This window comes from Rhinopithecus bieti, unplaced genomic scaffold (genome assembly GCF_001698545.2).
Source record: "Rhinopithecus bieti isolate Rb0 unplaced genomic scaffold, ASM169854v2 scaffold_11944, whole genome shotgun sequence".
NCBI classification, from domain to species: domain Eukaryota; kingdom Metazoa; phylum Chordata; class Mammalia; order Primates; family Cercopithecidae; genus Rhinopithecus; species Rhinopithecus bieti.
In genome coordinates this window covers 1,465,228-1,490,623 of record NW_016807378.1, presented here as the reverse complement: position 1 = coordinate 1,490,623, position 25,396 = coordinate 1,465,228, and the positions used below count along the sequence as shown (strand labels likewise).

Sequence of the window (25,396 nt, the reverse complement as noted above, 5' to 3'; positions counted from 1 at the left end):
TGAGTGGAATAGAACTTTAGGATTCTCCAGCCTCTACCCTCTTCCTTTCCCAGGCAATTGTCTTTATTTGTGCTGAGTTTGGAGTTGGAATAAACACTGAAAGTGACAGACTTGCCACATCTGGAGGAAAAAACAGCTGTTTTTTTGCTTTCCCCAAAATTCTAAGTGCATCCCTAAAGCTGAAAGGAAGTGCATGGTTTTGACTCAAACTTTGCCCTGTTTGCCAGCCCCAGGGAGTCTTGGTTGAGGTAGGGGAATGTAACAAAATCTGACAACAGACGAGCATGATGTGGTGTGAAGTTTTATTATGAAACTTATGTGTAGTTCTGCTTTTCACCCAGTTGTGTCATAGAAAACAAAACATTCATTTCAGTTTTGCTAACCATGTGTTTAGAAGAGCAGAAATATATAATTTGTGTTTAAATATTATGTACTGTAACACACAATTCTTATAAGATGTCGAAATTGTATTATGTATTGATTCATAAGTCAGTTTTAAACTATTTCCTTACTTTCCTTCAATTGTAAGTACGATCATATATGTATTATTGTGTATAATATCATATATCTATATAAAATATATACATTTAAGACAGGAAAGAGACATTTAATTATCATATAAGCAGTTTATCTGCATTAAAGAAACATTAGATAATACAGAAAATTAGAAAGGAAAAAATGTATAGAGCAGTTTCTTAATTCATTCTACTGGCAACTGACACTGTGCTAGGTGAAAAGAAAATACGTAGATGACTAGGACATAGACTATACCCTCTAGGAAAGAGATATAAATGAAATATTTTGAAATATTCAACAGAAATTTAAAATTTGTCAAGCATTTTAGTATCCTCTGTATCTTCCTGTTACCTTTAACTTAGTCATTTAGAGTAGGCTCTGTTTACCCAGAGATCATATGATCCACGGGTGACTGGGCCTGGTCATAATTTAACTTTAGGTCCAGTCCTCTTTAGACCATGTGTCTATACTTCCTTCCTTAGAAAGGGCAGGAGTTAGGAAGAAATCTTCCCATTTATTTTGTGGGCCGGGCGGGCTGGGCAGATGAGTGATAAAAGATGCAGTGTTGACTGTGCCCATTGAAGACATAGAACTACATTAAGATGGAGGTAGGGAAGGAACATGGTTATGCAGTGTATTAATGACTCATTCCAAATTTCACTGGATGGACAACCATGAAAACAGAACATTTTTTCTAAAGTTACTTTGAATAGAGAATTTTAACAAATAAAGTCTGTAATAAAGTCAATAATTTAAAATAAAGTAATAAGGTCAATAATTTTAAATAGGTTGAATAAGTCACATACTGGTCATGTATAAAGTTAGGAGTTAAAAATAATGTTTTTAAAAAATTGAGATGGAGTCTTGTTCCAGGGAGGCAGAGGTTGCAGTGAGCTGAGATGGTGCCCAGGCTGGACTGCAGTGGCACTGTCTCGGCTCATTGCAACCTCCGCCTCTCAGGTTCAAGTGATTCTCGTGTCTCAGCTTCCCAAATAGCTGGGATTACAGGTGTGCACTACCACGCCCAGCTAAATTTTTTGTATTTTTAGTAGAGACGGGGTTTCACCATATTGGCCAGTCTGATCTCAAACATTTGACCTCAGGTAATCTGCCCACCTTGGCCTCCCAAAGTGCTGGGATTATAGGCGTGAGCACTGTGCCTGGCCAAAAATCAATTGGTTCTACTGTGCCTCATTATGTGGTATTAAGGACAGACTTCCATTGGTTTCAGATAATCAGAACTGTATTTCTGAGATTTCAAAATAATTATGCAGTAAACTACACAAAAGAAGTAAAGTAGTGAAACCCTATAGCTATGCTCATTTTACACAGCAAAGAACTGGAACAGTATTTCAGTTCTTTTTAAGTAAGGTGGCTGAGGCCTCTGCACACAAAGGAGAAACAGGCAGTTGTCTAAATAATTCTGGCATCTTCCACAAATGAAACAAAAGTAGACTATTTGTAATACTCTCTTGATTATAGTTTTTCATATATTTATATATGAATATCAAATTTATAACAAAATCAAAATTACTTTATCACACTCTGCTGCTTTCATTTATCCTTCTACCTATCCATTCATCCAGTAAATATTTATATTGAACTTACTATGAAGAAAACAACTCTGCTTGTCACAGTATTATCAAATGTCTCAGTTGACAGAACAATTGCATGTCACTGGGATATGTTTTAATAATAAACGAAGCTTTTATGGAAAATTTGATATTATTACAAATAAAAGTTTTAAATATAACAAGCAAACAGTATATTCAGTTTTAAAACTGAGGGTTTTTTTAAAAGAATACTCCTAAACTACTATGCAATTCTGAGTTATGAGTTTCTATTATTAACAAACAGATGAAAAACTCTTCCCTAGTAAGACGTGTCATCAGTGGATTTATTTCTAACTCTGTGGTTTATTTCATTATATGATGAGTAACATTTTTTCCTTTGTTAGTTACAGAGGTTGAGAAAAATTTGGTGAGTATGTTTCACATAGGCTAAAAAAAAAAAAAACCAAAACAATGAATTGTTCTTCTCCAGACTGTATATCTGGCTCCTAGATCTCTCTTCTGAGTCCTGGCCTTCTATTGTTCATTGCCAACTAGATATTTCTGTTAGTGATCCATAGGCACAATAAACTCAGTACTCAGAAAGATGAAATCTATGCAGTCTCACACAAAGCTACTCTGCTTGAATTTTCTCTCCTAATTAATAGTACCACCATAGATCTAGTTTCTCAAGCTAGAAATTTGATTCTTATCTAGAGCCTGTCTTTTTTTGCATTCCTCATAGTTACTAGGTCATCCAGTTCTGTTCATTAAATCTTCAGAAAATGCCCAGAATCTTTGCTTCCTTATCACTGCCACTGCTTTAGTGTCATTCACCTTTATCTTGCTTGGACTATGGCAAAGATCCCCAAATGATCTTCCTGCTTCTAGTCTTTCAGTACTCTAGTCCATCCTTTACACTGCCATTAGAGGAATCTTTAACTTAACTATGCTCATGTCACTCTCTTTCTCTGAAAGCTTCTGAGTGGATCCTCATTAACTACAGGATTGAGTCTAGTCATTTTAGCATGGCATTTAAGAGCCTTTGTAAGTCTGATCCTAACTTTTCTTTTCAGATCCATCTCTCTAGAAGTATCATGTGCTTCTGCCAAATGGGATTGCTTGTCTGAATATATACCCCATGCAAGTTCTTTTGTATATCTACGAGATATTGACAATGCTATCCTTTTGCTTAAAATGTCTTATTCACTTCTCTATTTGGTAAACCCCTACTTATCCTTCAGTGCCTATCTCAAATATAACCTCCTTTAAAAGGTCTTATTTGAAATCCTAAGAAAGTGTTAGTCCCTTCGATTCTGTGCTGGGTTGTTCTTTGCTGGCCACTTGAGATCCCCTCTCCAACATTCTCTACTTGCTCTGCGTCCTCAGAGGTTGACCTCTTTGGATGACAGTAACAGGTTTCCTTGTCCTCTGACTTTCTGGTAGATTTGAACAGTGGGACACCCTGAAAGAAACTCAGAGGACAGAAAAGTATGATTGTAATATTTCCCTACATCCCTCTCTTCCAGGCCTTGGATTGGCAGGGGCTGGATTAACTGAAACAGAGTTCCTGTGAGGTAGCTCTCTCCTATAGCTTTCTTTCTGAAGTTTGGTAATAGCTCTTTCCCTTTGTCTCTTCAGGCCTAGGAGTAGGAGCAATTTTCACTGTTGATGCTTCACTATCCTTAATTGCCTATACCTTTGTAAATAACTTCCTTATTAAACTCTCTTTAATCACTCCTTTTCAGTATGCCATCTGTTTCCTGTCCTGACTGGTCCACTTCTGTGGTACCATTTAGATCTCTTTTAAACTATACTTAATACACTGTATTCCAATTGTTTTTGCCTACCTGTTTGTTTCCCTCATTGAATTCCTGAAAGGCAGATCTGAATCCAGGGAAAGAATCATTGTGACTAGGTGGGAAAGAGCCTTCCCTTCCTAGGAGGGTTTTGCAAAGACCACAGTAGGACACGCAGAGGCCAGAGCAAGAGGAGATCTCTGGAATGTGCAGATAACCTGAGGGACATGGGATTAATCTTTGAGAATCAAGTAAAGAGCTGCTGCCTGCCTTAGCCATGGAAATCAGAGGCGTCAACGTCAAACCAATTTGGGCTAAAGTCTGAGATGCTTGGCCTGGCATTTGGTACTCACTGTTACAATCTTCCAAATTTCATCCGGTAAAGAGCCAAGAACTATAAACAAAAGGGCAACGACTGTAAGAACTGTGTAAGATTTCTTAAACTTCCCTAACTATTGGAGGTGAGAGTTGGAGGATCCCAATACAGTTTTCTTTTCTTTTCTTTTTTTTTTTTTGAGACAGAGTCTTGCTCTGTCACACAGGCTGGAGTGTGAGGTGCCATCTCGGCTCACTGCAACCTTCACCTCCCAGGCTCAAGCTATTCTTGTTCCTCAGCCTCTGAGTAGCTGTGATTACAGGCAAGCACTACCATGCCCGGCTAATTTTTAAACTTTTAGTAGGGACGGGGGTCTCACCATGTTGGCCAGGCTGGTCTCGAACTCCTGACCTTAAATGATCTGCCTGTCTAGGCCTTCCAAAGTGCTAAGACTACAGGTGTGAGCCACTGTGCCTGATCAGATCCCAATAAATATTAATAGCACTTCTTCCTGCTTGAGTTTTCAACAAATTGAGAAATAAGATTACAATAGATAAAGGTTAAAATAATAACAATAGTAATGATAGCTCAAACGACTAGATCACTTATTTTGTAACAGGCACTGTTCTATGTGCTTTATACATGTTAACTCACTTAATCCTCACATAATCCTATGAGTAGATACTATTAGCCCTATTTTGTAGGTGAAGAAATTGAAGCCCTGGGGAGGTTAAGTAACTTACCCAAAGTCTCGTGGCTATTATTAAGTAGCAAACTCAGGGTATGAACTAGTTTGGCTCCCGAGTCTATGCACCTAACCACTACATTATATTGCCTCTTGAGAAATAACACATTTAGTACAGATTAAACTGATGGTGGAGAATGTGGTTTTTATCTATGAACAAAAGGGATTCCTAATAGTGAACCCCTACTCACAGACAATGCTGGACTTCTCTAGGCTTCCTTACATGAAGCCAGTCTCTGAAAAACATAGGGCATGGAAGAACAGAAGTTATCTTCTTTTCAGGCTGCCTGCCGAGAGTAGGTGCCGAGGGAGGGAATAAGGGGGCTTGTGTTGCATGCTCACTTTCTTTTTTCATACTAATCAATCAGATTATGTAATTTCTCCTCCTCTGGGAAGGAAAGAGTCGAGGGGTGGACAAAGTTTAGGGAATACCATACTAGTGGAATCTTCTTCATCTGGAAGGAAACACCAAAAATTGGGAAGTGATATTTCCCCCAATGTAGCATTCCTATATTTATTACTGTTAATTTCTTTTTTTAGTTCTCAATATCAGTGCTACATTGTACTATAATCATTTGCTTGTCTGTTTCTACCTCCCTCTTCCTTCTTCAACTATGTGATTCTTAACAGCAGAAATTTTTTTCTATTAATCTGTGTTTCTCCAGTGACTGGCACAGGGTAAGCACTCAATAATTGCTTGTTAAATGAAAGAATGAATAAATAGACATTTCTCTTTAATTCTGAGAGAATACAGAAGTAAGAATTTAATACACATTAAGACTGTTAGCTCAGAAATAGGTTAGCTGCTTCAGAAATTCAGCTACTTGGTTTGAGTTCATCTTCAGCCTCTTTATTGTCTTTTATTTTTAAATATATATACAGGGGGTTAACAAGTGAACTGTTCAAGCTGAAAGCTTCTTACTGTTACTGCTGCTGTGACTCACGGCTTTACTGAAACTGAAATCAGGAAAGGTGTAAGGAACAACACAGCCTGGCAGCTCGGCACATACCTTGATTATTCCTTGCCTAGGAGAGAGAAGTACAGTGTGGAGGACATGGGCTTTGGTGTCAATCTGGTTTTGAAAATCCATTTTGCAACTTACTAGCTGTGTGACTTTGGCCAGATTGTGTTTGTAGCATAGAAACTATGTTCTAGTAGTTTTTAGGCAATTTCCTTCTGTGAGGGCATCATTTGCTTTTCAGAAAGATTCCCATTTGACTGCTTTTATGGAATTACTCATGTTCTAGCCTATGGCCTCCTTTTCCATTTTTGAAATCTGCCTGCTTTATCCTCTAGACATCAGATTCTGCTGTCTGACAGCATGTGACTATTGAGAAATGTGATTATTCCTCTAACTTCTTTAATTTATCCTGCTTTTCTAGTTTGTGATTGTATCTCAATTAACTATTTCCTTAGTTACTTATTGACTTAATGGAATCCAGCTTCATTGACATAATTTGTGAACTTTGGCTACCACTAACATCTGTTTGAACCAAGTAGCCTGTCAAATTGCCCTGATATGTTTATTGCCTCTTCTAGAACTGCAGAAGCTTACTATCAGTGGTCACTTCAAAAATAATCAGTTATTTTAGCCTCTCAGTAGAGTTATCCAAATGTAATACATGGTTCCTTGACCAATCAAGCCTGTATGTTTTATATGTGGTAACACATATTTCTGGGAATACTATATGGAATTATCCAAATCCTAAGCATCTAAAGAAATGGTCATTTATAAACCAGGACACAAAAATTAGTATTTGAAAGACCTCCACCAATGCCTGGTTTTCCAAAACTGAACTCTCACTGCATTACATTACAACCAAACGACAACTTGTTGTCAACTGGCTTCCATTTATTATTCCTTTCATGGTCCTACTATTCCAATGAGTCAAGTTCATTATTTTTTTCAAAGTTTGATTCACAAATTCAGAAACTATTCCCTGAAGGATACTAAAGAGTAAGTAACAGTGACATTTGCTCACATTTGTGTATGATTTTGCAGTTTATAAAGAATTTTTGAATCCATTTTCTCACTGGATTTAAGTTCTGTAACAGATGATCTTATACAGGCATATCTTTAAACTACTAGAATAATAATTCTTGGGTTGATATTTTTGACATGCTGGAATATTTCTGCCTCCACAGCCACTGTTCATTCATTCATTAATTCCTTCATCTAACATGTATTGACTCTCCCTTTTTTTAGCACTGTGCTAGAAATTCTGGAAAAAAGCTGAATAAACATGGCCCTTACATTTAAGCCAGGGACAAAGACTTAAAATTAATCAACAAAAATATGATTTTAAAATACTGTAATATAGGCTGGGTGTGGAGGCAGCAGATTGGTTGAGTTCAGGAGTTCAAGACCAGCCCAGGCAACACGGCAAAAGCTTGTCTCTACAAAAAATAAAAAAAAATTAGCTGAGTGTGGTGGTGCATGCCTGTGGTCCCAGCTACTTGGGAAGCTGAAGTGGGGGAGCCAGGAGATCGAGGCTTCAGTGAGTTGAGATAGTGCCACTGAACTCCAACCTGGGTGACAGAGAGAGACCCTGTCTCAAAAAAGAAAAATCTGTAATATAGATTCATACTGCATAAAGAGCTAAAAGAATACACCAAGAGGAGAGGTTAATTCTGACTTAAACCTAGGGTGACTCAGCTTCAAAGAAGAGGTAATTATAAAGAAAAACAAGTAAAAGCCTGAAGCAAATTAAGATTAATTTAAATTCATTTAAGTGTTTTTTATATCACATAATAAATTGTTTTCCTTGAGTGTATGGGGACAGTATAACAGGAGGAAGAGTTGTGATGTCTAACAGGCAAAATAGGGTGTCATAATTTCAAAGAGGTTAGAAATCACTCTCTTAGTACCCTAGAAGTTTAAACACTGGATTACTCAGACCTTGTTATGTGTAATTTCTAGGTGATGAGTACTGGGAAAAATTTGTGCCAAATCAGCATAACTAAAGGTCTTTAATAGCAATAACTTACTTATTTTTACTGTAATAATCATAATATATGACATCAGAACCTAGATAAGTATTTCCCACTTCATAAGTTAGGGCATTTTAAGTTGTATTTTTTAAGGATATTGAGCAAACACTTTTAATTCTCATGTACCTAACAGTAAGGACAACAGTGATTTGCTTTCTTCTTGGTTATAAACACTTGTGTGTGTGTGTGTGTGTGTGTATGTGTATGTTTAAAGGATGTTTTTAGCATTATAACATACCCCAAAGCTCTACTTGAGTTCTTTTTAAAAGGACAATTACAGCAGAAGAAGAACAAACAGGATTTCCTCTATAACTAATATTGACTTAACTTTATAGGGTCCTAAGCCTGAACTCCTCTGTTTATTTATGAAACAGATCCAGGCTATTGGTCCATTTGAATTTATTTCCAAACTTCACAGTTCAGACTGTACAGCCAGTTTAACTCTTGGCTTCTCAGGTGACTTGACTTGCAAGGGTTATAGAAAAGACCACAGCAGTGTTGTGATGTTGCAAAAGAAACCCATGCCCTGGCCCACAGCCCAGTAGACTAGAGTCCCTCAGCAAAAGAGAGTTTCCACTGTTTACACTTGGGAATTACCCCTGGTTTAGCCTTTGTCTCAAACCATCTGGATGTCAAAAGTGCTAATAAGAAACTGACTTACTGGAGGAATACATTCAATCTAGCGATTCTATTCTGGAAGGCTCTGTAAAGACAGAGATACTGGCAATAAAGAAGCAAAGCAATTTCCTAAGTTTTGAGGTCATCTAAACCTAGTTGTGAGACAGTATATTGATAACAGAGTGGCCATTGGAAATTCTTCATAATGGTTCAACTTTTTTTGTAGATGAAAGAATCCATGTTTAGATCTTGTCCAACAACCCACTTCCTAGCTTTCTTAAAAGTAGCAAGTGTGGATTCTTTCCTAGAGACCCTGAAATTATTTCACAGCTCTCATTGTGAAAATTGTTGGGAAAGTTTTATGAGACTTGGGGTTTCCTGAGAGTTATCAAGATCATTTTAAATTTGACCACAAAGCTAATGTCAGAGAATAGTAGCTTTAAGGCCTCTCAAAGTATTGTACAAGAAAAAATATTCTTTTTTTCTAATGAAGAGTAGGGTATGTCCTGTTATTATACCTTTTCATTTTCCTGTATTAGCTGGTTCATTGACCTATGTCAGAGATGAAAACTGAGTGTACTTTTAATTTATTTTTATATGGAAATAGTCATTTAGGTAATGGAAAAAAAATACCATTTTGTGGAATGGCTAGTAGGCATAATTGCACTTATTCACTTTATTTCAAGATCATGCTTTGCTTTATTAGTAAAAGCATTTGTCAAAATTTTAACTTTGAGATTTTCTGAAATTATCTTTTTTTCTTTTCTTTTCTTTTTTTAAATTTGAGACAGGGTCTCACTCTGTCACCCAGCTGGAGTGCAGTAGCACCATCACAGCTCACTGCAGCCTCAACCTCCCTGGCTCAGCCTCCAGAGTAGCTGGGATTAGAGGCATGTGCCACCACCCCCAGCTAATTTTTCAATGTTTTGTTTTGTTTTGTAGAGATGGGGTCCCAATATGTTGCCCAGGCTGGTCTCAAACTCCTGGGCTTAAGCTGTGCTCCCACCTTGGCCTCCTAAAGTGCTGGGATTACAGGCATGAGCCACCACACTCGGCCCTCAAATTTATCCTAAATATAGCAATGCTAGTAATGAATTGGCATATAGTAACCACCTTTTTCTCTCTACTAGCTATGAAAGTGTCTGTTTCTATAAGTAATTATTTCTTTCCAGCTTTACAATCAGTTTTCTTTTGAGTTTTCCTTGGAAACCTCACACTCTCAGGAAAAATGTTCCAGACTCTTTCACTTTAAAGGCCAACACATGTCTCTCACATTTCATTTAAACTTCTGGTCAAGGAGTTAGCTTAATGTCAATCTCTCTATCATATCTGATGGTTCTCTGTGGCCTGGAAAAATACAATTGATAAGATTTACTGAAGGCTTTTTATGTGCCAAACACTATTGTAAACACTTTCCATTTAGTAACTCATTTAATCCTCATAACCCTATGAGCTAAGGTCATCAGCTAAATCAACCTAAGTTAGTAGGCATCTTCTTGAATGTCATACGCAATTCATTAATCCATTCATAAAATACATATAGAATGTCTGCTAGGTCCTAGATGCTCTAGATAGAAGAGTATGTAAGACTGGGTATCTACGCAGACTTTTAGGAGTTTGGGGTCAAGCAATTAGTAGCCCCAACTGCAGTTGCTTTGCTGGACATTGTGTAATTAATAGAACAATTTAATGAGGCCTCAGGCACATAGTATGTGGCAACTGATACGATGAATACATTCTTTTCTATTCCAATTAGAAGAGAGGATCAGAAACTGTTCACATTCCTGTGGATTAGATAACAATCTTCAATTACACTTTTGCCTTAGCGCTATATTAATGTTCCTGCCTTCTGTCATAGTATACTCTGAAGAAATCTGGACTGCCTGAACATTCCTCTGATACATTACATTGATGACATTATGCTGATTGTTCAGAATGAGCAAGAAGGCACTAGTATGCTAAAGGCCTTGGTAAAGACACAGTGTTGCAGAGGATTGGAAAGAAATCCTATGAAGATTCAGGGATCTGAAACTTCAATGAAGTGTTTTAGGAATCCAATGGTTAGAAACATGACAAGATATCCCTTTCAAAGTAAAAGAAAATTGCTGCATCTTGTGTTTGCCACCACAAAGAAGGAAATGAAGTGGCTGGTAGGCCTCTTTGGGTTCTGGAGGCGATGTATTCCAAACCTATGAATACTGCTAGACTGAGTGACATAGAAAGTTGCCAGCTTTGAGTGAAGAGGTCCAGGCTGCACTGCAAACAGAGCTGCCACTTGGGGCATATCTCATGGTGTTAGAGGTGACAGTGGTGGGAAAACATGCAGTGTCTTATGGCACGTATCATTGGGAGAATAACAATGTAGGGCCCTGGAATTCTGGGGCAAGGCTATGCCATTTGTAGCACAGAATTATACGTCTTTTGAGAAAAAGTTCTTGGTGAGTTACTGGGACTGGTAGAGGCAGAGTGCTTCACCATGGGGCACAAAGTGACCATGGGTCTAGAACTGAACATTACAAGTTTGCTTCTGCTGGATATGTTAAATCACAAAGCTGTATAGGTCCAGCAGTAGTCTACTTTAATATGGAAAATTACATCAAAGATTGAGCCTGAGAAGGACAAGGGACATGGCAAATTGCATGAACAGGTAGCCCAGACCAGCATGTCATTCACAACAGCTGAAACAGCACCATTCCCTAGCTTGTTCCTATGGCCATATGGGGGCCCCGTATGACCAAATGAAGGAGAAGGGAAGCTTAAGCTTGATTTTTGGGTGGGTCTATTCTGTATGTGAGTACAAGCTCAAAATGGACCATGGCTGCATTACAAACACATTCAAGGATAGCCTTGAAAGACAGAAAGACAGTGGAGAGGGAAAATCTTCCCAGTGCATGGATCTGTAAATACCTAGTCATTGACTTTTTGTGGAATGAGAAGTGGCCCAGTATATATAGACTTGGGAAATAGCCAATGGCCTGGCTGTCTGGTCAGGGGCCTGGAAAGTACCTTAGCCAGAACCATAATCCAGGGGCTTAAAGAATGTCTGATCTATGGGTATAGAATACCACACAAAAAGAATTGGAAGATTTTAGAGAAGGAGTTCTGGGACAGAGGCATGCAGGTAAACATGAAGAGTTTAGTATGACATATTATGGCCTAACAGAAAGTATCTGCTATGGAAGAGATTGTGAACAGTGAAGCAGATATAATAACCAGACCAGTTTACATAAGCCAATCTCTGTTGTTGGCTACCCTGAAACTGACATTTTGGCACATGAACAAAGTGGCCATGGTGCCAGAGACAGGCTATGCATGGGCCCAGGAGCCTGGACCTCCCATCGCCAAAGCTGACCTAGCTTCTGCTGCTTCTGAATGTCCAACCTGTCAGCAACAGAGATCAATGCTGTTATATCACTATTTCTTAATAAGACCAACTGGCCACTTGGTGGTAAGTCAACTAAAAGGGCTAGAGGGTTGTTTTCACCTATTCTGGGTATAGGCTTGTCTTTCCTGATTGTAGTACCTTAGCCAGAACCATAATCCAGGGGCTTAAAGAATGTCTGATCTATGGGTATAGAATACCACACAAAAAACATTTGAACAGGTGACTCCCTGATCATCGGGAGGAGGTAGTGCTGCTTATAGACAATATGGATAGGAATATGTATGCAACTCCTATGTGATCTACTTGGAAGCCTGCTGGTACTCCTTTGGCCCACCGTAGCTGTGAAAGGACATGTACAACAACTCTGACTTGAAAAGGGTATGACTGCCAAGGGCTCAGACCCATCAGGAATGAAGGTTTGGATCACACCACAAGGTAAGCTTCCATTACTTGCCAAGGTGATAGCTGAGGTTGAGAGGACTTGGAATGGATAATAGAGGTGGGAGAGGTTAAGTGGTGGGAGAGGTTAAGTACCTCTCCCACCTCTATTATTGTTGCAGTCTCAAGCCCAACAGCAGCAATGGGGCTCTAGTTCATCTCACTAACTTCCTTCTAAGTTTTCCCTCAGGAAGAAAAGTCCATAGGAAACATGGAGGATGTGTTCCCTAAATTTGCATAGAGAAGCAGATCTGTCCAGAGAAAGAGGTGGACTGTGGGAATCAAGAAAATCTGTCATTCAGCCTGGGTGTGGTAGCTCACACCTGTAATCCTAGCATTTTGGGAGGCCAAGGCAGGCAGATCACCTGAAGTCAGGAGTTTGAGACCAGTCTGGCCAATATGGTGAAACCCTGTGTCTACTAAAAATACAAAATTAGCTGGGTGTGGTGGTGTGCACTTGTAATCCCAGCTACTTGGGAGGCTGAGGTAGGAGAATCACTTGAACCCGGGAGACAGAGGTTGCAGTGAGCCGAGATCACGCCACTGCACTCCAGCCTGGGCAAAAAGAGTGAAACTCTGTCTCAAAAAAGAAAATTTGTCACTCAAATCTTCTGCTATAGGGAGCATAAGTGACTACTGGACCCTTACTCTTCCGGATCTACCCCTGTTTCTGCACTGAGGCAATACTTCTTTTGGGCTTCTCCTAGTCAATAACAGCAGGGGTATAATGTAGGCCCATTCCTGTGAGATGAGGGACTCCTTTTAACAGGTGACTTTGGCTTGAGGACTCCACATTGGCCTGGTTGACACTTTCTTAGAATGATGCTGTAGTATAAGGCTCTTTCTACCCAATCCTCCTTCCTTTCCCCCACTTTCCCTATTGTGAGACTTGCATCACAGTCTGAAGACTCTCTCCACTTCCTCTGGCTATCTTCCACTTACCTTTCATAGGCATTTTCCACAGTAAGTCACTTGCTCGTCTAATTCTGTTTTGGCATTTGTTTCTCAGAGGATACAAACTAACACAATGCCACCAGGGAATAAGACCTTAGCTAACAATAAAATGGTAGGGTATGAGGAAGACAGAATTAGAAACTACCTCCTGTACTGGATCTACAGAAATGTAGTATACAATGTTGACTGTGTTCTATGAACTGTTTTCTGCAAATACCAATTCAAAAAATGTTATTTTTGCTAACTTAAATAAAGAGGAAGTGCTGGAAAATAAAATGAAAGTAAAGGAATCACTTCCTCTATCTCTAACTGTTCTTTCACTTTTTTTTCCCTATTTACAGTTTTTATTATTACTTAACTGGTAATCTTTTGTATAGTCTGACAGTCTACAAATTTATAACACTTGGCATTTGAGCAAAACACTGCTAGAAAACCACTGAAAAAGTGTGTTCCAATGAAGGAGCAAAAGCATAATCTTAATTCATATAAATGAGACCATTTTGTTACTGCCTAGTCAATTGTTTGAAAAGAGAACTGAACATTAGGAATCTTGTACCGTATTCTTATCTTATCTTATCTATGCTATTACCATTTTGGCACATCTCTTAAATTCTTGAAACTGTATCTTATGTGACTAGAAAATCAAGTAAAGGCATTTTCTCTCTAAAGAAAGACATATCCTTAGATGGATAGATCCTTACATATTAATCATACTTCATGATGTGTGTGCATGCACATGCATGTGAGTGTGATGTAGAAAAAATCAGCATAGGATTTGGGGTAAGGAGACCTGAACTCAGCTCTACAACTTGTAAGAAACCTGGGCAAGTCCTATTGCCTTATTGAGTTTTGGTTACCCTGTAAGCTGTTGCAAAGTTCAAGTGTAACAGAGCATGTGAAAAGGCTTTGTAAATTATAAAATGCCATATAAACGTGAATTTTTATGATAGCGATGATAATTAGGGATCTTCTTTAGGACAGCTCCTGATATATGACAGATGTAAATAGATTAGGATAAGCAGGAAGTTAATTTAACTCATGGTATTACTCTACTAGGACTTCCATAACAAAACACCGTAGTAGCTTAAACCACAGAACTTTATTTTATCACAGTTCTGGAGACTAGAAAGGCTAGAAGTTCAAGATCAAGGTGCTGGCAGGGTTGGTTTCTCCTGAGGCTTCTCTCCTTAGCTTTCAGATAGCCCCCTTCTTGCTATGTCTTCATATTTTTTTTCTCCATCTCTGGTGTCTCTTTCTCTTCTTATACGGACATCAGTCATATTGGATTAGTGCCCCACCATTAGGACTTAATTTAACCTTAATTACCTCTTTAAAGACCCCATTTCCTAATACAGACACATTGGGCTTAGGGTTTCAACATATCAATTTTGAATGAACACAATTTAGTCCCTAACACTCATCATTAAGTATGTTCAAATCCATTCCAGGGTCTATTTGAAACTATGCTGGTCTACCTCAGGATGTGGTTCCTAGACCTCCTGCCTCAGGGTTACTTGAGGTGCTTGGTAGAAATGCAGATTCCTCAGTCCCATCTCGGGTTTAATGAATCAGAATATCTGGGGTTAGCATTCAGCAACTGCATTTTTATCATCTGGGTAAAAGTTATCTGGATGATTCTTGTGTACTAAAGTTTAACAATTACTGTTAAAATGGAAAGCACATAGAGCTTTGGAGTTCCATGGCCTGGGTTCAAATCCTGGCTCCACCAACCACTAGATGTGTAATCTTTGACAAATTACTTAATCTTTCTGCCCCACAAATTACTTAATCTTAATTGTCCCATATGTTGTAAAAATGAGGATTATTATTTCTACAGGCAGATAGTTGTGAGGATGAGAGTAAGAGGCTTAGAGGACCTCACATGCTGTAGTTGCTTCATAATATTTTTATTGTTCATTCTTGTACTTTATCTTCTGATAAAACAATGATTCCATGAACACTTTCATTTTTATGCCTTTTTTTCTTCCTTGCAATGCCATCCTCTCTTATATCTAAATCCTACCCATCCTTTAAGACAGATTTTAAATCTCATCTACTTTATGTCACCCTTCCTGATTCTCATTGCAATTTGGCTATCTTTTAGGACAGGGGTCCTCAACCCCCAGACTGGTACTGGTCCATGGCCTGTTAGGAATCAGGCTGCACAACAGCAGGTGAGTGGCAGGCGAGTGAGCATTACCACCTGAGCTCCACCTCCTGTCAGATCAGTGGAGGCATTAGATTCTCATAGAACACGAATCCTTTTGTGAACTGTGCATTCAAGGATCTAGGTTGCATGCTCCATCTAATGCCTGATGATCTGAAGTGGAATAGTTTCATCCCGAAATCATCCTCCATGGTCTGTGGAAAAATTGTCTTCCACAAAACCAGTCGTTGGTGCCAAAAAGGTTGGGACTGCTGTTTCAAGATATTCCATTTTGTATTATAGTTATTTGCGTATTTCTTGTTCCCCACTGACCATTTACAACTGATTCTATCCTAACACTTGTACACATACACACAACACACAAATGCATACAACACATACTTTTCGAGGGTACTTAGGACAGGACTTAAATTAATAAATATTTGCTGAATGGAATCAAAGGGGATATGCTTTTTGAAGGTGAAGATCCCATTTAACTCTTCATAAAATTTAGGCTTTTTTTTTTTTTAAGTGATTTTTGTATTTTTTGTAGAGACAGGATTTCACTATACTGCCCAGGCTGGTCTTGAACTCCTGGCCTCAAGTTATTCTCCTAACTCAGCCTTCTGAAGTGCTGGGATTACAGGCATGAGCCACTGTGCCTAGCCAAAATTCAGGATTTCTATGCCCATGATACAAGAAGTAGTAGCTCATGTTTTAGGGGCTGGTAGTACACAAGAAAATTTGAAACAGAATTTTGACAAATGTGAATGTGTATGCAGGGAATAAAGCTAATATATACCTTCATTCTTATATCTCAGTAAGTAAACAGAAGTGGAGCCTTTAGTTATTATTATGAACATGTGGCCAGAGAAACTTCCTGCAATGTGTAACTCTGGAAGAGTAAAAAGTTTGAGAGTGAGATTGACGAAGGATGAAGGAATTTTGATTGTTAAGAGAAACTTGGAGCCCACAGTTTATTTTGAAACAATTTTTAGTAAAGATTTAGTCAGGTTCATTCCTATGAAGGTTTAGAAATGTCTGGTCTATTTTATAGCACAATAAAACCTCATGGTTTCCTGGTTGGCTGGTATTTGTTTAAAGAGAGTGGTTTGCTGGTCTGGACAACATTTGAGAGGCTATAATGAGAGGAAATCTGATGTAAACCGTTTCACCTGTAAAAAGGAGGGTCTCTAAGGAATAAAATCAGCCATAGCCATGAAGTTCACTGGTTAAAGGAGCCATAGTTTTGATTTGTTTAAACTGTTGTTCATGTTAGAGTGGATGTTAGTCATCCTTTCAAACATGATTACACATCCCAAAATATAGTATTAAAACCTTGAATTTATATAAGGGTTCTTGTTATTTTTCACAGTTTGCACTTATATTTAATATAGTTACCAAAGCACCAAACCATGCTAGAGAGTTGTCACTGGGAACAGTCCAAGCATAATTCTAGTGAAGATTGATGTTAGGTTAAGAACTGGAGCGCTGCAGTTAATCCTGGTCATTTAGCAGGAAAATGACATAAAATACTGTTGCTTTTGTCTGAATTATCTGACTAGACATTAAACAAATTCTGTAAATGTAGAAGTCTTTATTTTGCTTTTCATTAGTAGATCTAGTTGTTTGTTTATTATTTCTGGAGCTGGTAAAAATATAGTGATTTTAAACAAAGAATGTTGAACAAGATCATTTCAATGATCTTACCCTCTGAATCTTTTCAAAAGGGAACTTTCTCACTGACTTCAAAGGGGTACACGAAAAACAGAATCAGAATAAGATTGTATGACCCATTGAAGCCAGATAATAACTGTTTAGTTATTTTAACCTCTAGCAGCTATGCTAGACATTTATATTTGTTTCTGTATTATATAGAATCTGTAGCCTCACTGTCATATTTTTTACTCTTTTATTTGTAGGATACCACTGTGAATACAAAATAAGTGTTGGTTTATCATATCTATTTCTAGAAATGTAGGGAAGACTGTAGTTAGCATACCATTAAGGGGAATCCGTTATTTTAAATGTATTTTTTTTTTACATAGGAGAAAAGTTGGTGTATGCGTACTTTATATTGTATCAATAAACTATTCAAATTTTCTTTTTACACTAAAACTAACAAAATAATGATGAAACTAAAAGCAAAGCTTTTTCCTGGCCAAACTTTCTAGAATGAAACTTTCTTTTCTTAATGTCAAAATAAGTATTAATTCATTCCTCAATCCACTGCAATCTGGCTTCTGCCCCAACTATGGCAACTGTTCCACATAAGGTTGACAACGAAATTTGTCATTGTCAGGTTTCCTTGACACCCGTGGTTACTTTCCTCTCCTCATCTTTTTAGAATGTGGCATTTTATGTTTTTTTGTCCCCCTTCTGGAAACTTCCTCATTTTGGTTTGTGACACCACTCCTGTCTGATTCTCTTTCTAGCTTTGCTACTTCCTTTTCAGTCATTCTTTTGAGCAATTCTTTAGTTCCTCGTCCCTTACATGTTGGTAGTCCCGAGTTCAAAAATAAATCCTCTTCTCTTCTCACACTATATATTCTCATAGGGGACATCTCTTTTTCTCCCAGGGTTCTCCTTCTCCATATATACTACAGGCTTCCAATCTATACCTCTAGCCCAGATTGTTTTCTTGAGCTTCAGACTTATACATCCAATGGCCAAGAAACATTCCCACTTGGATTCAATCTGTTCAAAAGGAAATCCATAATGTTTACTCTCAATTATTCCTCTAGTACTTCTTATCCTGCTCAATGGTTTCAAGATATTCCAGTCACCTAGGCTAGACCTGGGGAATCCTCTTCACAGTCTCCTTTTTCCCACATTCCAATTCTATGGAATTGATAAGAAAGTTTTATAGCTGTTATTAATTCAATTAATTCTTCCTTCCCAAATGGTACTGCTACTGCCATTGACTTACAGAACTTTATCTTTCATTTGGTCAACTGTAATGGTTTCTTAAATGATTTTCCTAGCTTTGGTCTTACATTCTTTCAAATTAACCTTCATTCAATACCAGCATTGGGTTTTGAAAAATAATTAAATTGCAATTAAATACAATAAAAATTGATCAAGGCTTCTCTCTCCTTTAAAACTTTTAAGTTTCTTACCACCTACAGAATAAAGTCCAGGTTTCTCAGAATGGCCTTTAGGGCTTCCCATGATTTGGCTTCCACCTATCTATCCAGTCTCATTTTTCCATTTCCATCTTCCCTCCCCCACAAATCATACCAATCTCTTTACAGTTCCAGAAATGCCCATGATGTCTCATGCTTCAATGGCTTTGCAATACTATTCTTTGTATGGAATACTCTTCCTCCTCCTTGTCCACCTGGGAAGCTCCTATTCTTCAATACCTAGGTTAGTACCTCTTCATCTGTGAACTACTCCATGTCCTATTACTGTACCTGGTAAGAACTCTGTTAGAGCATTTTGTACTGTACTGCATTTGTTTACTTATTTTCTCTTTTACCAAACTGAGGGCAGGGACTCTTATTCATATATGTACCTTTAGTATCTGAGTAGTGTCAAGCACATGCTGAATAAATGAATACATGTTTGCAAACATCAATCTTTTCTTGTCTTCCCTATGTTTAATGCTAATATGAATGAAATTGGTTACGGCTTATTTTTTTTTTTTCTGTTTCTCCATGTTACAACACATAGGACCTAAATCAACATCTTTTTTGCAGAATGAGATCTAAGATATGTAGGGCCATCAAATGAAGATAATATTATGTATGCATTCCTTAACATTTAACATATAAAACATTTCTGCATTTATAGTAATTAGAACAGAGGCATTAACATCTCTGAAGCATTTACTTTTTGATGAAAGGGAGCTAATTTCTCTACTTGATTGTGTAGTAAGAAGGCAGACTTAGTTGAATAAAATAATATTGAAAGTAAGGCTTAAAAAGAGTCGAACAGACAATATCATCTGGAGGTCTCCTCGGAGAAACTCAGAATCCTATGAAGTCCTGAAGGGATGTGGGAGGGTAAGAAAAAGGATAGATGTAAGAAAAATAAACTAATTTACATTTACTAAGCATCTACTCATTGTTAGTTACCTTACACATTGTAATTTAATTTAGTTCATAATAACTCTTTAAGAGGTAGACATTGTTATCCCCATTTCACAGATGAGGTAGGTAACATGAGACTTTAAGTAACCTCCCAGGTCATGTAGCTACAAATGGTAACTAGATCAGAATGACACGAAAGTTTCCTTCCTTCACATCATGCTGCCTGGCCTTTCATATGAAGTTCCCAGAGCTGCTGGGCTGCTGTGCGCAGCTTCGTAACACACACAAAGTCACATTATTTACTCCTATTTGCAATGATAATATGTAGGTGTTTCACTTAGCAGTTAATAGTAATATAACTATAATTTATTTCCAATTCCATACTTATTGAAAGTTTTTTAATGGAAAGAACAGTTGCAAACTTTTCGATGATGCGAATGAACTAGATGAATCCTTTGAGCTCCTCTTGCAAAACTGCATGAATACATTTTAAGTAGGCTTACTGGAGAAACACACAGACACACATATATCTATATACATCTATCTATCTATCTATCTATCTATCTATCTATCTATCTATCTATCTATTTTTTTTTTTGGTGCGCTCTGCTTGTTGGCTCCATTTGGAATCCAGAAATGACTGCTTTCTGGGGGAAAAGGCAGTTTGCTTTTGCTGCCTCCTGTAGATTGCTTGGCCTGGCAGTTTGTCACTTTCCTGGGCAAGTATCCAGTTTGTGGTAGTGAGGTGGTTTTGTGGCAGAACTCCACAATTAACCACAAGTTCAATGTCAACGGTAGTCTGCCACCGTCGTGGCTGTGATCCTTCAGATCTGCTGGGATAGCCAGAGCTGAAGAAACTCCTGCTTGTCTAGGGAGGGAACAAGAAAACTTGGAAAGAGTCTGCATTGCTGTTTATTGTTCAAGGTTCAGGTTTTAGATTTAGAACAAAAAATTCAGGAAATTTTAGGGTAATCATTATAGATTTAATACTTTTACCAACTGTTATATTTTAAAAGTATAATAGTAAGTTTGTGTCAGAGATACAATTGTTGCTCTGAAAACTTGAAATGGAAAGAGGAAAATTCTTAAAGTACTAGAATATATGCTTTCACAGCCAAATAATCCAGGTACTGTCACTTGAGTTAAATGACCCACACATCTCTGAAACATTTATTTTATGTTGAAAGTGAAATACAACATAAACATATGTGTAATTTCGTTTTGTAAATCTAGGAAAAGGGTTCTTTTAGTGATCTGGTGCAAATTAATGTTAAAATATTTTAAAATTACAGTATGAAAAGTTTTTTTCTATTATATTCTGAGTTTTCTATTAAAAGTCATTGACTAATAAAGCTAAAAATCAAAGGAAGTACAGTTAAAGTCTGATTTATTAAAATAGTTTTGAGAAGTATCAACACACCTGAAAAATTCTGAGGACTTGCTATAGGTTAAGTATTGGGTTAGGCATGAAGATTGAGCTAAGATTGAATAAGAGAGAATTCTTGTTTGAAGAATATATTGCAGAGGTAGCCATGTAAATAAGCAAATATGATAAAAGAACATAAACCTTTATGTAATGAACGATAACAAACTCCAGTTCCATTAGTAGGGCCACACCATCTCTGTAGTCCCATCATACCTTACACTTAAGCCATAGGATACTTGAGTTATCCAAATGCACTATAGTTGCATTGCTCTAGATTTTTGCACTGCTTGCTTCCTTTGCCCGGATTATTTTTTCTCCTTACTTTACTTAGGTAACTTCCATTTACCTTTTAATATCAAGCCTAGAAATCAGTTTCTCTGAGTCCTGCAGAGAATTACTCCTTACCTGCTACTCCTACTGTAGTCTGGGTTCCTGAGATCGCAGAGTACACTGAGGATTATTACCTCTGTATCACAGCTCCTGTTACAATGGCCTGTAATAGTCTTCTTACTGTCTTGCTCTCATGACTAAGGAACCACATCTTCACCATTATGTCTTTGTCATCTAGCACACCAGGCACATAATAAATACTGAATGAATGAATGCATTCATTAATGGAGACAGATTAAATGCTGGTGGAGGGGAGATGGTACGTAGGAAAACTGAAGAAGTAAAAGAAGTTAGGGAATATAATACAGATATGAAAGAGAGAGGTCAGGGGAAAGAGGAGAGAGATCAGAAGACAGCCATCTGGACAGATGCTGGGGAGAGAAAGAAGGAAGACTGTAAGAGACAGAAAAGGAACTACAAAAATGAGAAACTGTGAGAAAAAGCTGAGACAACTACACAGTGGGGGCACCCTAGAAGAAAATGATTTTCTTTTTTTAATAGTCCTAATACATTGTTCCCAACAGTTCTTTTTTTTTGTTTTTTGAGACGGAGTCTCGCTCTGTCACCCAGGCTGGATGCAGTGGCCGTATATCAGCTCGCTGCAAGCTCTGCCTCTGGGGTTTACGCCCTGCCTCAGCCTCCCAAGTAGCTGGGACTACAGGCACCCACCACCATGCCCGGCTAGTTTCTTGTATTTTTTTAGTAGAGACGGCTAGTTTCTTGTATTTTTTTTTAGAAGAGATGGGGTTTCACCGTGTTAGCCAGGATGGTCTCGAACTTCTGACCTTGTGATCCGCCCGTCTTGGCATCCCAAAGTGCTGGGATTACAGGCTTGAGCCACCACGCCCAGCCGTTCTCAATAGTTCTTAATCACATATTTATTCTTTTGTGCTATTTAATAGTCTATGTGCAGAGGTTCTATCTCTTAAATAGCATTTAGCACAAAGCTCCGGCGTATAGTGGGAACTAAATAGCTACTTATTGAAAGGAACTAAAAGAGTCAGTCAAAATGAGGCTCAGATTCTGAGATGAGTATTAGCTGGAAGGAACACAGGTATTGTTAACATACTTAGGCAACAGAGTTGCCACTGCACACGGAAAACAATGATCCTTTTTTATGCTAGAGAAAAGCTTGTCCATTTTTACTTTTAAATATAAGGTTGTACATGTTAATTATTTAATTCTTTGAAAAACCTTATAAGGTTTTGCATGTATCTTCAGGGATGACTCTAGTTTTATAAATGTGGAATCTCAATGATACTGGTTAATTTACTGCCTATTTCTGAGTTTCTTTGATATTTAAAATGTGTCAGACCACTTTATCCTGAGAAATTAGAAAAAAAGAAATACACAGGGGCTTGCATTGTCCTAAAATGACTTGGGAGTGGGGTGGTAAGACCCAGGATCCCATGTCATGGTAAACCAGGAGAGGGGAGAGATTCATTAAGAAGTGGAGAGATCATGGGTCAAAACGTGAGGTAAGGCACCTAATGTAGATGACGGCGTTAGCAAACCACCACGGCACGTGTATACCTATGTAATAAATCTGCATGTTCTGCACATGTATCCCAGAACTTAAAGTATAATAATAACTAAAAAAGAAAAAAAAGATGTGAGGGAAGGCAAAGTCAGGTAAAATGAGGCTGGGGTAAAGCGCTGGGAAAAGTCAAAGCGCTGGGAAAAGTCAAAGGTATACTGTGACTTTAGTTTTTTTTTCATGACAGATAACGGTCATAAATTCTTGAACCTAAAGAACTAAGTATTTTATTGGTTGTTTAAGTTTGGCAAGGGAATAATTAAATAATTTGACCTCTTAAGAAATGCGGCCTAGTAATAATCTTTGACAAAGACTGTAAACAGAGAAGGGAGCTGCTATAAACATAGCTAGCTCATTCTTTTTGTGCATATTTTTAGTTAAGTAAACTTCTGATGGTCTTTGGTCACGTCCTTACATTTTATTTTAGAAATCTCTCAGGTGCTAGGCTGGCCTTCAGAGGGATGCACTCTGATTATGGGTTATCGAAAGAGTTGGGCTTGTAGCCTTATAAAAACCTGAATGACAGCTAAAAGAAGGCTAGAGAATTGAGAAGACAATTTTGTGAGGAGAGCTTTGGATTTTTCAGAAAACAGTCTTTTGATACAATCTCTTTATTTTTACTTGTCAACACTGAGAGTTTGGTTTAGTTTGGTAGTATAAATAATATAAAAGTTTGCTCTTGGCTCTTACTCTTATTATACTATTGGCAACCTGAAAGGTGAGTCTTAAGGATGCCTATGTATCTTTGGCATACAGAAATCAGAGCTTTTTAAGACTAGAAGGGATTTCAAAGGTTATCTAAATTAATTGCTTCATTTTACATTTGAGAAGAACAAGGCCAATAAGAGTTATAGGATTGCTTAATGGCAGGGTATGAATGGCTAGGCCCAGACAAAAACTCACAAAACTGGATTTCTACTCCCCTACCGTTATTGACCATATGCCAATCCTACCTTAGATGACAACTTCAGATTAAATGCACACACACGCACAAGCACACACACACACACCTTTTAATCTGAATTTGTTCTAATTTCCAAATCAATTTATTATTTCCTATGGAATTTATAACGGGAATTTCAATAATGCTGGTGCTAGTTTTGTCATGCCCTTCTGTACAAACTCAAAATGTATCCACTGTTTTTTACTTTAATCTTCAACTGGTGGTAATGAGTTCTATGCACATCATATAAAAAATGTATTTCCTGAGTTTTGCTGAAATTAACATTTTTTTCTTTTAATTGTCATGGGGATAAAAGACCTTTTGAATTTTATCTTTTAGGACAAGCATTTGGGTAATCCATTAGAAAAGGAAAAGCAAAGGAAAGGGAATTCTGGAACTTTTTCATTTTGTTTATATTCTTGTGCTAATTTCTCAGTGACTTTTGCTGTGCATGTGAACTACGACCATATACGAAAATGGGTCTGTTTTAGGTCATGGCTGTGGGCAGAGATTAATTGGTGAAAAATGGGCCTGTTTGTGGGATTTACCACACAGCAAGGTTTCTCATCTCTCTAGAAAAATGTGAAATTAGCTCGTTGAGAAATGCAGTCCGGTCATGAGGTTGAAGTGACAGCTTAGGGAGGGAAACACAGTTCACTCTCTAAGGCGGTTATGATTGGTTAGATTCCAGAGCAGTTTCTTTGGTGTAGCAAAGTTCTTTTCTTCTCACTTTCAAGTCTGTGTTTCCTAATGTTGCTAGTTTCACCAGTACTTCACAAATAGCATCTTACTGGGCTTCCTTCAAGGCCAGCTGATCCAAACTGGGGAGTGGTCTTGGAGAGGATTCCTAGTTCTCCCGGCTCCCCATCTGGAACATGTTACAGTGAAAAAGCCTTCAATTTGCAAAGACCAATTGCGACAGCAAATTTGTGCTGTGTGGAAGGGGATACAGGATGTGAACCAGTAGATACATATGGCAAGGGTGAAAAATGGAAGGCGAGACGTTGGTTCCTTGTCTGTGAAGATGGTTCTTGAGCAACCCTTAAGAACGTGTACCTGGAGTGCTCCCAGAGTGCACTCCACGTACACGTTCCTCTCTAAGAGCCACTGCAAGGATCCTGGGCCTGCTGCGTGGCCCAAGAATCCACGTTGCTCTGAAGGCCAGATCTAGCCACAGTGATGAGGGTTTCTTCGCCATGGCCTTGGTGTTGGCTGGCCTTCATTTGGTCACAGTCTGAGGACTCACCCTGAACGAGGCTGAGGTCAGAGACTGCGCCCCGCCCCTCCCACACTTAGCTCACCATCCCCACTAAGCACACCCCTTGGGAACCACAAACGCCCTCTTTCCCGACGACCCCAGTAGTGACCTGTGGGATTCTGGCTGGGTGTCTGTGACTTACCCTCAAAGAGAACCTGCACGCCTGGGGTCCCAGGATGGCTGGCTTGCCCCTCCCATCCGAAGAAGACCTCGTCCTTCTCTCTTAGTCCCGGCCGGTCTTCGGACTGCCGCCGCCGCGCTCACCTCGGCCCGGGCACGCTGGGTCGGCGGGGTCCCGGCTCGCGTCCCTGTTGGGCGACGGCGGCGCGGGTGGCGGCGGGACAAGGCG

The 25,396-nt window shown here is 38.4% G+C and overlaps 1 long non-coding RNA gene across 2 annotated transcripts in view; it reads right to left on the bottom strand.

Moving 5' to 3' along the window:
• The window catches only part of LOC108535519 (uncharacterized), an 88,464-nt gene extending 63,074 nt beyond the window's left edge, over positions 1-25,390 (bottom strand). For both annotated transcript variants that reach the window (XR_001887252.1, XR_001887251.1), the window contains exon 1: positions 25,190-25,390. This is a non-coding gene — a long non-coding RNA (uncharacterized LOC108535519). The remainder of the gene's footprint in view (positions 1-25,189) is intronic.
• Positions 25,391-25,396: the final 6 nt, after the last annotated feature.